This window comes from Anomaloglossus baeobatrachus, chromosome 2 (assembly GCF_048569485.1).
Source record: "Anomaloglossus baeobatrachus isolate aAnoBae1 chromosome 2, aAnoBae1.hap1, whole genome shotgun sequence".
NCBI lineage: Eukaryota > Metazoa > Chordata > Amphibia > Anura > Aromobatidae > Anomaloglossus > Anomaloglossus baeobatrachus.
Genome location: NC_134354.1, coordinates 540,110,008 through 540,123,310, shown reverse-complemented (window position 1 = coordinate 540,123,310; position 13,303 = coordinate 540,110,008). Strand labels below are relative to the sequence as shown.

The following is a 13,303-nucleotide window of genomic DNA, read 5'->3' as shown; positions in this document are numbered from 1 at the left end:
CGCGTAGGAAAGTGCTCCCCTCTATAAGCCTCTATATGTCGTTTTACTCTATGGTAAGAAGATTTTATATTTTCAATAAAGCAACTATTATTTTATCTCCTGGAGACGCTGGAAAAAAAAATTTCTATAGATTTGTATGGGCACCGGAATCCGGAGCGGATCCGGATTTTTTGTTCAATCCGGCAGGAATCCGCCGGTTCCGGATTTTGGCGGATTCGATCAGCCCTAGTTACAAGGAATCTGGCAGCAGGATTTCCAAAGACAAGTTCAGGAATACCTTTACAGGACGAGACCGTGCCTCTGTTACTGAGATATCAGCATTTGAATTGTGATACAAATAAGGCTGAAGATCTGAAGCCTCTGTCAATCCAGCTCTATTACTTGCCTAGTACTGCCTCCATTGCCAAAAGTTCTAATATTTTTGCCCACTTCACATGCAAAAGGTTTGCAGCTTTTCAAGGTGTATTACATCAATATTAGGTCAAATACCTTAAAGGGAACCAATCACTAGGATTTTTCTATATATCCTAAAGGTAGAGGGGGGGGGGGTATTCATAGTTATCCCCTCCCCTTTTAGAATTTACATAAGTATTATATAATCAAATGACTTTTTCACTAGCAGGACCTGTGTGAGGTCATACCCATGTGACCAGAACGGGTGGGGCCTCAGCCAACAGAAAAATGTTGCTTCCTAGTATCAGCTTTATTGGCTGGGCCCTCGCCCCTTCTGGTCACATGGGTATGCCCTCACACAGGTCCTGCAAGGGAAAAAGTAAATTGATTGTATAATACTTATGCAAATTCTAACAGGGGGAGGGGATAACTATGAATACCCTTCCTCCCCCCCAGCTATTATCTGATCCTCAGCTGCTGTCACTTAAGAAGCTGGTGATTTTTATAAACTTTACTTTCTTGGATTTCAAAACTTATACCTCCAAGCTGTATGTAGAGAATCAGCCTGATAGTGCCAGTATTACACTGGCTTTAGGTTATTTACAAAAATCCTGGTAATTGGTTCCCTTTAATGAATCATGCCCTTTGTCACTGGATGGTGTACACCACTGGTGAAAATGAGCCTTTGTCAAAGTGGTGTGAGACGCACTAACTTCACGGCAGAGATGATTTTGACACTGGTGCTCACAGTCATCTCTAGTGATGCTGATTAGGAAAATGGATTATGATGTAGTTATTCCTGGATTGCCCAGTGTCCATTAATACATGAATCGCTATAATGGGTGTGCACTTGTAAACGCAGTAGATTGATGCTTATTCTGGACCAGTCAATGTCACTATACTGAGGCCTTCCAGGGTTTTGAATCAATGTCCCTAGTTATAATACTTACCATTCTACCTGAACATATGTTTATGGGTGCTACCCCCAAATCAAGTGGTACAAAGAACGTGGTGCTCCCTTTGTATAATGTAAACCGGGCTTTCATGTCGTTTTGGTCTTTGTATTATCAGACCATGGGATAACATACCTGAATAACAGAAAATGGAATACATACATGTACAACAATAATACACAGGAGTATGAAATAAAATAAAAGTACAGGATCCTGAAAAGACATAAATTTTGCGTTCATTGTATACATAGTGAAGGTTCCCATGGAAATATATATGTATAGAACTATTGTTATTTACAGGGAGAATTTTTATAGTTTTCAACATTAATGAGTACACCCCCAACAGATTTGTCAGAAAACCCTTGTTTCTTTTCTGAAACAACATTTTCTATAAATGTGAGCCTTTGGTGGCAAACAAGAATTCTTGTTTTTGCACACCCAAAAATGTAATTTTGTTAAACAAATTTATTCAAGACCATGTTCCAAAATTGAAAGTCTTAAGAGCAAAGCTAAACTTTTTAGACTCAAAATCTAACAAGAATTCAACAGCAAGTAAGATTATTCAGTAAACAGGTGTCCATCAGACAGTTGACTATAAAAGGGCATTTGTTAACAGAATCTCTTGTCCAGGTCATGCTGTCAACAATGGCACCACATGGAAGAGAAATGTCACAAGAAAGATGCCGCCTACAAGATCATCAGCAAACATTTACCGTACTTATCGGTCAGAATACTGTAGCAAAAATGATACAAAGATGGAACTGCAACCATCTCACAGACTTCATGAATGCACAGATATACTGCTCTATATTAAAATAGAATATGCGATTATCACTCTGTGCCCTTGGTAGACGTGCACTTTTCTAATATGATAATGATCCAAAACAGAAATCTAAGGCTATTTCATTTCTTAAGAGCAGGGTGAAAGTGATTCAGTGGCCAAGTATGTCTCCTGATTGGAGTCCAAACGAATCACCTATTGGGAATTCTGAAGACAAGTTAAAGGGAACCTGTCATCAGAAATTTCGCCCAAAAGCTAAAAGATTCCCCCTCTGCAGCTCCTGGGCTGCATTCTAGGAAGGTCCCTGTTATTATTGTGCCCCATGTGAGACCAAAATAAAGCCTTTATAAAGTTCTACCTTTTTGTATGCAGCTTCTGTAAATCCGTCACGGGGGCGGGCTCTCTGCCGTCCGTTATTCTGCCTCCTGGTCCTGTATGCCGCCCCCATCGCTCCTTTCCATATCTGATGCACCGCCCACTGCTCCAGCCATCCCCGCGCATGCCCAGTGCCAGTCTCACAGGACTGAGCAGTGTGACCGCTGGTGACGTGTGCGCAGGCAAGTGATTATGGACGGGACTGTGACTGTTATCAGCAAGTACCCGGCCATAATCTCTTGAGCGCGCAAACCTCTCCAGCGGTCACACTGAGCTCAGTGTAGATGCTAGACTGTATGGGCTGCTTCCAGGGATGACGTCCCATTGTCATGTGATAGGGGCGTGTTCGAAATACTATCACATGACAAAGGGACGTCATCCCTGGAAGCAGCCCATACAGTCTAGCATCTACACTGAGCTCATAGGTTACTACTAGGTTACTATGCCAATGGTGGCAGCGGTGATGTCACCGCTTACCAACCCGCAGTCTCTGCTCACTAATTGAATGATTAGACAGCATGGGGAGCAGAAGTGTTCTTCCTCCCCCCGTGCTTTCTGATATAGCAGAGCTAGATCGGTGACAGAAGCCCATGATCGAGGAGGGGTGAGAGGGAGTAATAAAGATGATGTCCCTAAGTGTGTCTGTGTATTTATTTTTAATAAAGTATTTTTTCTCTGTGTGGTGTCTTTTTTATTAACCCTTTATTGGAGATTCTTAATGGCCGGGTCAAACTTGGCCTGACATTAAGAATCTCAGGCTTAATACTAGCTGGTAAAACAAATCTGGTATTAACCCCTTATTACCCAGCGTGCCACCTGGCACCAGGTCCACTGGAAGAGTTGGATAAAGCTTCAGAAGATGGCGCTCCAATGAAAGCACCATTTTCTGGGGCGGCTTTGGACTGCAATACACAGCGGGGAGGGGGGGGGGGCCAGGAAGCTTGGACCACTCTGCTCTGCGGATTCCAGTCCCCAGCTGCCTGGTTGTACCTGGCTGGACACAAAAATTGGGCAAAGCCCACGTCTTGATTTTTTTGTCAATAAAAAGAAAAAAGGGCGAAATATAGGTAAGCCCTTTTTTTTAATTATTTCATGAATTTCATAAAATAATTAAAAAAAAAGACAAAAAAAAAACGATGTGGGCTTTCCCCAATTTATGTGCCAAGCCAGGTACAACTAGGCAGCTGGGGATTGGAATCCGCAGTGCAGGGTGGCCCAAGCTTTCTGCCCCCCGCTGCGAATTGCAGTCTGCAGCTGCCCCACGAGGCAGGGGTGGTGTGTGTGGAGTACGGCGGTGCAGAGGGGGCCCCAGATATTCACTGTGGGCGGCGGCGCTGTCCTGGGGCTGCAGGTGCTGGGGCAACGGGCGCTGCTCTGTGCTGGTGCTAGCTGTTGGTGGTGAGGCACGGGCCATTCTGAAGATACGGTGCGTTTGTGTGTGTGTGTATATATTGTGTCGCCCTGGAGACCGGGGTACCCAGCACCGGACCGGGGGTCTATTTCTTGAGGGGATGTCACGGGTGGCTCGACCCGGGCTGTGGTCTCAGGCGATGCACAGTGCAATGGGGGGTATTTACAGGGGATAAATAAAAGTTTATAAGAGTTTTTCGTGACGCCACCCGGAATAAATGTGGCTATTTATGGCCACCGCTGCCAGTAGCTGGCCGGGGATGATGATGTGGGGCAGCTGAGGTGGAAAGCCCTTTCCGGGTAGGGCTGTGGGTCCCAGGCAGGTGAGGTAAAAGTCAATGGTGGTTATAGATAATGGTATTGTGAGGAGACTTTAGGGGCGCAGACACTTACTTGATCAGCAATAGGTTTTTTCAGCTTCGATGGTCCCAATCCCGGATAGGTGGCTACTGCCCAAATGAGAGACTGAGGCACAGGCGACGTTTAACCGGTTTACTTCAACAAAAAACTGCATAACAACAAGTCCCGTCACCGGAGTCTGTATAAGGAGGACTAAGTTACTCTGCCCTGCCAGGTCCTTGGCCTCCTTCTTTGCGCTGTCTGTGTGTGGCCCTGCTGCTGTTTGTGTACTGGCTGCCGGCCCAAACTGTCCCTCCTGGGTCCTAATTCAACAGGCAACTCGAGTCCTTTTCCCCTGCTTACCCCCTCTGGGAGTACTGCTGAACTCACTGGATGTTGCTGTGTCTGACCCTGGTGAAGCTTGAATCGCCTTCACTTCTCCTGGTTGCTGTATTGTGTGAAACTAATGCAGCCACGGATCCGGTGTCCGTATTTGCGCCTTTTCAGGGGTAGAGATTAATGGCTACCCGGTTCCTAAAATGTTCCTCTTCTCTGTCTCCTCTTCCTCAGACCAATGGCTTGGGCCTGGAAATTGTCAGTCTCTCCTAAGTACCTCAGAGCAATTTCTCTGTGACTGCTCCTTTGAGCGTCCCGGCTCCAACTGAAAAACTAAACTGTCAATTTTACCGCAGATCAGAATATATCTAGGGGAGTCTCTTGAGCTCCCCCTTCTGGCCAGAGGTGGTAGTGCGGTGTCTGCTCTACTGCTTGTGTTGAGTAACTAATGATGGTTTTGCTGTGGCTAATACCCCTAGGGGTGCCACTATATATATATATATATATATATATATACATATATATATATATATATATATATATATACATATATATACATATATATATCACAATGTAACAGACAGGTCTTGTGCTTTAATATATGAAGATAATTTTCACAAACTAACAAAATGCGTATTTACACATAGGTACATGTTCAGAAAAAGGAGAGTAGAACACTTAAGGACTAAGAAATTCAAATCCGAAATCCGAGCATGCTAACCAATGGAAAGGGTTTTTTTTTTTACATGCGAAGTATTTAGCTGAAGACTGGCTCATGCCTGTAATACAATTATTTATAGTAATGTGAATATGCTTACCTGATTAATAATGACTAGTGATAGGCGAACGTGCTCAGTACTCAAACAAGCATTAGGATACTCGAGACATTTTATCAAATATTCTGGTGCTCAGGTGCCATGCTTGAGTCCCCACCCCTCATGTTTTGCGGCTTTTTTTTTGCCACAAAACATGCGTGATTGCCTACCAATCATGGTAATGTCGTAGACATGTTGGCTACTGGCATTACTGTGATTGGCCGGCCGCATAGCGTCATCAAGTTTATATGAGACCCAGTGACTCCATGCTTCCCGCACTGTACCTGGAAATAGTGTAGTGAGAGGATCTACTGGAGAAGAAACAGTGTGGAATAGCGACACAGTACTTGCTGGTGCAATATTAAGCCAACAGTCCTTTTCAGGGCTAATTGAAATCTATTCTATTTTATACTAACACTGCTCTTAGGGGTACTTTGCACACTGCAACATTGCTACTGCGATATCGTCGGGGTCAAATCAAAAGTGACGCACATCCGGCGCCATTAACGACGTCGCATCGTGTAAAGCATAGATGCGCCGATAAATGATCGCAAAAGCGTCGAAAATCGGTGATCTGTGTAGCGTCGGTCACTTTCATAATGTTGCACCAATAGGAGATATGATGTTGTTCCTCGTTCCTGCGGCAGCACACATCGCTGTGTGTGAAGCCGCAGGAGCAAGGAACATCTCCTTACCTGCCTCCACCGGTTATGCGGAAGGAAGGAGGTGGGCGGGATGTTTACGTCCCGCTCATCTCTGCCCCTCTGCTTCTATTGGCCGCCTGCCGTGTGACGTCGCTGTGACGCCGCACGACCCGCCCCCTTAGGAAGGAGGCGGGTCGCAGGGCGGGTAAGTGCGTGTGACGCTACCATAGCGATAATGTTCGCTACGGCAGCTATCACAAGATATTATATGCAACGGCGGCGGGTACTATCGCGCTCGGCATCGCTAGCCGATGCTAGCGATGTCGCAACGTGCAAAGTACCCCTAAGTCTGCAGTTTAGTATAGGTTGAGCTTTTGGAGTAGGGATAATATTGGAGACCTGTAGGTACGGATTCTAGCCTTACAGACCGTGCTGCTGCTGCTACTTAAAAAATATATTCTATTCTCTAATAATGCTCTAAGCTGCGTACATAATTAAAAATGCGCAAGGCCTACAGTATGGAACATGGAAGTGGACTGTCACATCCGGCTACTAGATGGAAAGGAAGTGGATCCACTGGTCCAAGGTACTGGTCACCGATTTGAACTAGGACCTGGGTGGCCACCGAGTCTTCACTACTACCACCGGATGTGGAAGCAGGTACACATGCGGGTAAGTGACCGCCAGGAGGCAGCCCCAGGGGATCCAGATACCTTGGCAGCTGGCGCCACGGAACGGAGACACGGAGTGGAGGACACTGAAACTGGAGCAGTGTGGGGCAGGCTGGTTCTGGAGGTCACAGGCAGGTGAAGGAAGCTTGCAGGGTCTGGAGAGTGCAGGGTGATCACAGGTGGTTACTCGGACACTGCTAGGCGGAATGCAGACAGTCACAAATAGTACATTATGCAGATAACATCATAGGGACCTGACAACCAACTAGCATGGCCAGACTAGCCACAGGGATGTGTTGCTCAGGCACCTCCCAATGGGGGATCGGGAAGGAGGCACGCGGGTTGGGAGTGCCGATGGCATGATGGTACTCCCTCCCTTACACCCCCTTTCTTCAAACGGAATATGAAGTTCTTAAGGAGGAGGAGGAGGGCATCAACATTCTCCAGGGTATTATACCTGCGAGCATTATTGAATTGTTCTCTATTATAAGTATTTTTCCATATGTATATTACTCTGGGAATTTTAATTATGTATATTTTGTATTCCACATTGGATATGTAGTATTTCTTTTTCTTTCTTTTTATTTTATTGTGTAACATTATACATCTGCGTTTCAGTTTCTGACAAAGGTCTAAAGATGCAAAGACCGAAATGTCAGGATTATTTGTGGATTGCTCAAGAAAGCTCACAGTTTACATTATACAATAAGAGCACCAAGTTCTTCCTATCACTTGCAATGCTAACTGTTCATTAGTTTGCGGCAATGGCTACCATTTTTTTCTGCTGTCTACTGGGGTCAATAATTGGGAATTGAACTCTGTTATAGTTCAGTGTCGGTGCTGATAAAATCCTAGCCAGAGGTGATGAACAAAGCCCTTCCAATCTGAAATCTCTGCTTAGTAAAGCAAACACGAATATGCAAGCCTCACTACATTGTAGAAAGTGCCATGTAAGTTTGTTTTATCCTTTCCATAATACTTATGGAAATGATCATATCAAATCTGCAGTTTTACTGCCACCTCTCTGTTCAGCCTGATGACCTTGCGGGATGAATCGGGAGACCCTTCTCTCTAATGGTAGATAGCGATATCTCAATAAATTAGAATATCATCAAAAAGTTAATTTATTTCCGTAATTCAGTGCCAAAAGGGAAATACGTTATATCGTCATTATAAACAGAGTGATCTATTTCAAGTGTTTATTTCTGTTACTGTTGATGATTATGGCTTACAGCCAATGAAAACCCAAAAATCATTATCTCAAAACATTAGAATAAGTACCACAAAACACCTGCAAAGACTACCTAAGTATATAAAATGGTCCCTTAGTCTGGTTCAGTAGGCTACACAATCATGGGGAAGACTGCTGACTTGACAGATGTCCAGAAGGTAGTCATTGACACACTCCACAAGGAGGGTAAGCCACAGAGTGCTGTATCCAAGCATATTAATGGAAAGTTGAGTGGTAGAAAAAGGTGCACAAGCAATTGGGATACTGCAGTCTTGAAAGGATTGTTAAGAAAAGGCCATTCAAAAATTTGGGGGAGATTCACAAGGAGTGGACTGCTGCTGGAGTCAGTGCTTCTAGAGCCACCACACACAGACATATCCAGGACATGGGCTACAAGTGTCGCATTCCTTGTGTCAAGCCACTCATGACCAATAGACAACACCAGAAGCGTCTTACCTGTAAGATGAGTGTAAGGCTATGTGCGCACTGGGAAATGGAATTTTCTTGAGAAAATTCCGCATGCTCTCAAAGATTACTGCACCCGCGGTAAAAAACCACGGGAAACCGCACCCGAAAACCGCATGCGGTTTGCTGCGGTTTTACCGCAGTATTGTTCGCGGTATTGCCGCGGTTTTGCCGCGTGCGGGTTGGGATGTGCTTTATTGCATTCAATGCAATAAAGCACATTGAAGAAAAAAAAAAAAAGTCATTTAATCCTGAGATAGTAGCTAGATAGACAGAGGGATAGATAGATAGATAGACAGATAGAGGGATAGATAGATAGATAGATAGATAGATAGATAGAGGACAGATCGCTGCATTTCCCACTGTCGGCAGTGAGTTCACATTACCGGCCGTGGGAAATGACCGGTAATTACCTCTGCTGTCTGCTGCTTTCATTCAGCGCTGTGTCTGTGACAGTCGCGGCTGGATGTAAGCAGCGCAGGACCTGTGGATTACGCCGGAGCTTTGGTGCGGTAGGGGTTAATAAAAGGGTGAACGAGGCTTGTTTGTTTTATTTAAAATAAAGGATTTTTCGGTGTCTGTGTTTTATTCACTTTACTTACGGGTTGATCATGTCAGCTGTCACATAGACGCTGCCATGATCAAGCCTGGAGTTAATGGCGGTGGTCCCCCACCATCATTAACCCCTTGTATTACCTTGCTGCCACTGCTACACGGCAGCAAGAAGAGTCGGGGACATGCCGGTGCTGCCGCATAATGCATGCGACAGTGTCGGGGCAGCTGCGGCTGATATTCTCGGCTGCGGGAGGGGGAGTGAGGCGGGGGACATTAACCCTGCCCCTCTCCCTCCCCAGCCTGAGAATACCGGGCCGCCGCTGTGTGCTTACCTCGGCTGGACGGTAAATATACAGCGGAGCCCACGTTCTTTGTTTTCTATATTTCCGTTTTCTTTCTATGTGTGTTCTATGTGTCTGTGATGTCTATCTGTGTCTGTGATGTGTTTGTGTTTACTCTCTGCTTTGCTTCCCAAACCGCAGACAAGCGATGTACATTACCGGAGGTAAACCGCGAAATACCGCAGGGAATAACGCAGGAAAACCGCACAGAATTTGCTGCCTGCGTTATTCCCTGCGGGATTTCATGATTAACATTGGAGTCAATGGAGTGAAATCCCGCAGCGATGTGCGGAAAAGAAGTGACATGCACTTGTTTTTGCTGCGGGATTCCCGCAGCAAAACATGCAGCTGTCAAATTCCGCCCAGTGCGCACAGAATTTTTTTTCTCCATAGGATTTGCTGGTGATTCACTGCAGAGATGTTATGAACATTTTCTGCAGCGAAACATGCAGCAAATCCGTGGAAAATCCGCGGCAAAATCCGGTAAGTGCGCACATAGCCTAAGTTTTGCATTTCATTTGGAAATCAAGGTCCCAGAGTCTGGAGGAAGAGTGGAGAGGCCACAATCCAAGCTGCTTGAGGTCTAGTGTGAAGTTTCCACAATCAGTGATGTTTTAGGGAACCATGTCACCTGCTGGTGTAGATCCACTGTGTTTTATCAGCGCAGCCATCTACCAAGAAATTTTAGAGCACTTCATGCTTCAATCTGCCAAAAAGTTTTTTGGAGATGGAAATTTCATTTTCCAGCAGGACTTGGCACCTGTCCACACTGCCCGAAGAACCAATACCTAGTTTACTAACCACAGTATCACTATGCTTGATTGGCCAGCAAACTCGCCTGACCTAAACCCCATAGAGAATCTATAGGGTATTGTCAAGAGGAAGATGAAAGACACCAGACCCAACAATGCAAACGAGTTGAAGGTTGATATCAAAGAAACCTGGGCTTCCATAACACCTCAGCAGTGCCACAGGCTGATCACCTACCTCCATGCCACGCCGCTATGATGAAGTAATTCATGTAAAGGAACCCTGACTAAGTATTGAGTGCATTTACTGTACAGACTTTTCAGTAGGCGCCAAAATTTCTTAGTTTAACATCATTTTTCAGTTGTTCTTATAGAATATACTAATTTTCTGAGATAATGACTTAGGTTTTCATTGGCTGTAAGCCATAATCATCAACATTAACCAGAAATAAACACTTGAAATAGATCCCTCTGTGTGTAATGACTCTATAATATACAGTATGTGTTTCCCTTTTTGTATTGAATTACTGAAATAAATTAACTTTTTGATGATAGTCTAATTTATTGAGATGAGGCAAAATTTTTAAAGTCAGACACATGTCACTTTATGATGTAATAACTCTGGAATGCTTCATCACATCCCAGTGATTTTGAGACCGTTTTTTTCGTGATACATTGTACTTGATGTTAATGGTAAATTTAAGTAGATATGTTTTGTATTTAATTATAAAAATATGAGAAATAAGAATTTTTTATTAAATTTGCAATTTTCAACCTTTGAATGGTTATCACTTTAATACAGATTGTCACACCACACAAAATAGTTAATAAATTACATTTCTCTTATGTCTACCTTACATAAACACCATTTGTCAAAGATCCTTTAATTTTTTTAGTATATTAGAAGGTTTAAAAATGTAGCAACAATTTTTTATATTTTCAAGGAAATTTACAAAACTTATTTTTTAGGGACCTATTTGGTTTTGAATTGCTAGTCAAGGGACTAGGGCAAAAAAAAAAACTGATACTATTTTAAAAACAGCACCCCTCAGCATATTCAGAACTGCTGTCAGGTACTTTATTAACCCTTCCTGTGCATTTAAGGAATTAATGCAAAATGGCATGACAGGAATAAAAAAAAATACTTTTACCACATAAATGTTGCTAATTTCTTCTATTCAAATGATTTTTATTAGGTTTTGTAGTTAACAAGTCTTGAAATCATGCATTACAAAATTTAAGGACATATAGATAGTAAAGCAAGGTTAAGAAAATGCACATATTTTGACCCTCCAGTTTGTTAGTGTTGATACATCAAGCAGTATATTTTGTTGGTCAAATCAATTGCTTATGAATTAACTTTTTGCAAAACATAACTAAACAACAAATAAAATTAACAACTTCCTGACATGGATTCCGTAGACAGTCCAGCAAATTTGCGAGATCAGAAACATATAATTCTAGTGCGTTTTAGATCAGGGAGGTATCAAAGACTAGAGCTTCAAGCCTGGAATTATTAGTGAGCTTGTATTTCTCGAATATAGTTAGTGTTTTCTTAACGTCAGTTGGGCTATATAATCTATCGGTGATTGGGCTCTGGCCATGGGCCCCATTTGGTGAGGTACTTTGTTTGAGTATTATTTTTTATGGCATAGTAGTACTCTAAAGTTTTATGTAGAGTTAGTTTCTCCTTAGCTTCTTGAATATTAGGAGCTTTCTCACTTTTCCATTTGGATGCAATGAGATTAGTGGACACTAGTAGAATATGTATTACCATGGGCCTAAAATGTTTAGGTATCGCTTCAATGTTTAAGAGAAGAAGAACTAATTCTGGAGTTAGAGTGACATCTAGCTGTGTAATGGACCTTATAAGTGATTGAATGTCTCTCCAGAATTTCTTAATTTTTGGACACGACCAAAATATGTGAGTTATGTTGCCTGAATTTCCACAGTTTCTCCAGCATTTGTTTGAGGTATCTGGGTTAATTAAATGCAATTTATGGGGTGTGTAATACCAGCGGGTTATTATCTTATAATTGGTTTCTATAAGAGCAACGCAAGGTATATTTTTGTAGACTGTGGCCAATGACTTTTGAAATCTATCTTCAAATTGATTTTCTGGGATCGAAGAGCCGGAAGAGGGGCTGAAATTGCTCAAAGACTTCAAAATTGCATCTCCCCAACCTGGGAAGGAAAAAAGATGATCCCAATAGATAATTATCAGTGCACCCTCGCTCAAGTCCCTTATCTGAATCGGGACCACCCTAATAGGCAGAAAACACTAGCCCACAAGGAGAAATTTGTTGTAATATATCTCCCACAATATATCTACCTTGAAACTTCACCCCATGTTTATGTTGCTAATTTCTTAACATCCCACTAAAGCCACCAGACTCCGAGGCCATAATTTAGACTTGAATTGCTATGACAACCATCAGGACCACACAATCATCATCTCAGAATGTGGATTGGGTTAACAAGGGAGCCCCCCCCTCACACTCTGTTAACCATCTAGATGAGGTAGTCACTATTTACAGCAGCATCTAAGGGGTTAATTGGCCATGGTCAGTGACAACACCCATTGTGACTGATGCAGCAGCATGTCTGCTATAGTCGACAGCCGACAGCTGCTGCATTTTCACCCATTTAGAGATGCTATTCTCTAAGGCGGGCTTTACACGTTGCGACATCGCTAACGATATATCGCCGGGGTCACGTCGTTAGTGATGCACATCCGGCGCCGGTAGCGACATCGCAATGTGTAAATCCTAGGTGCGACGATTAACGAGCGCAAAAGTGTGAAAAATCACTGATCTGTGTCACGTCGTTCATTTCCATAATGTCGATACTGCTGCAGGTACGATGTTGTTTGTCGTTCCTGCAGCACCACACATCGCTGTGTGTGAAACCGCAGGAACACAAAACATCTCCTTACCTGCGTCCACTGGCTATGCGGAAGGCAGAAGGTGGGCGGGATGTTATGTCCCACTCATCTCCTCCCCTCCGCTTCTATTGGCCGGTACGCAATGTTCGCTACGGCAGCAAGCACCAGATATCGCATGTACGACGGGGGCGGGTGCTATCGCACTCGACATCACTAACAATTGCTAGCGATGTCGCAGTGTGTAAAGCCCGCCTTAGGCCCTGTGCGCACTAGACGTTTTTGCTGCGTTTTTTGCGGCGTTTTTTATTGCGTTTTTGTGCAGAAAACACTGTGACATTGCTTCCCCAGCAATGTCTATGGG

General features: G+C 43.6%; 1 protein-coding gene across 1 annotated transcript in view; it reads left to right on the top strand.

Annotated features, from left to right (window-relative positions):
• TFDP1 (transcription factor Dp-1) overlaps positions 1–13,303 on the top strand; it is a 147,941-nt gene that overhangs the window by 81,702 nt on the left and 52,936 nt on the right. The gene's annotated exons all lie outside the window — the stretch shown is intronic.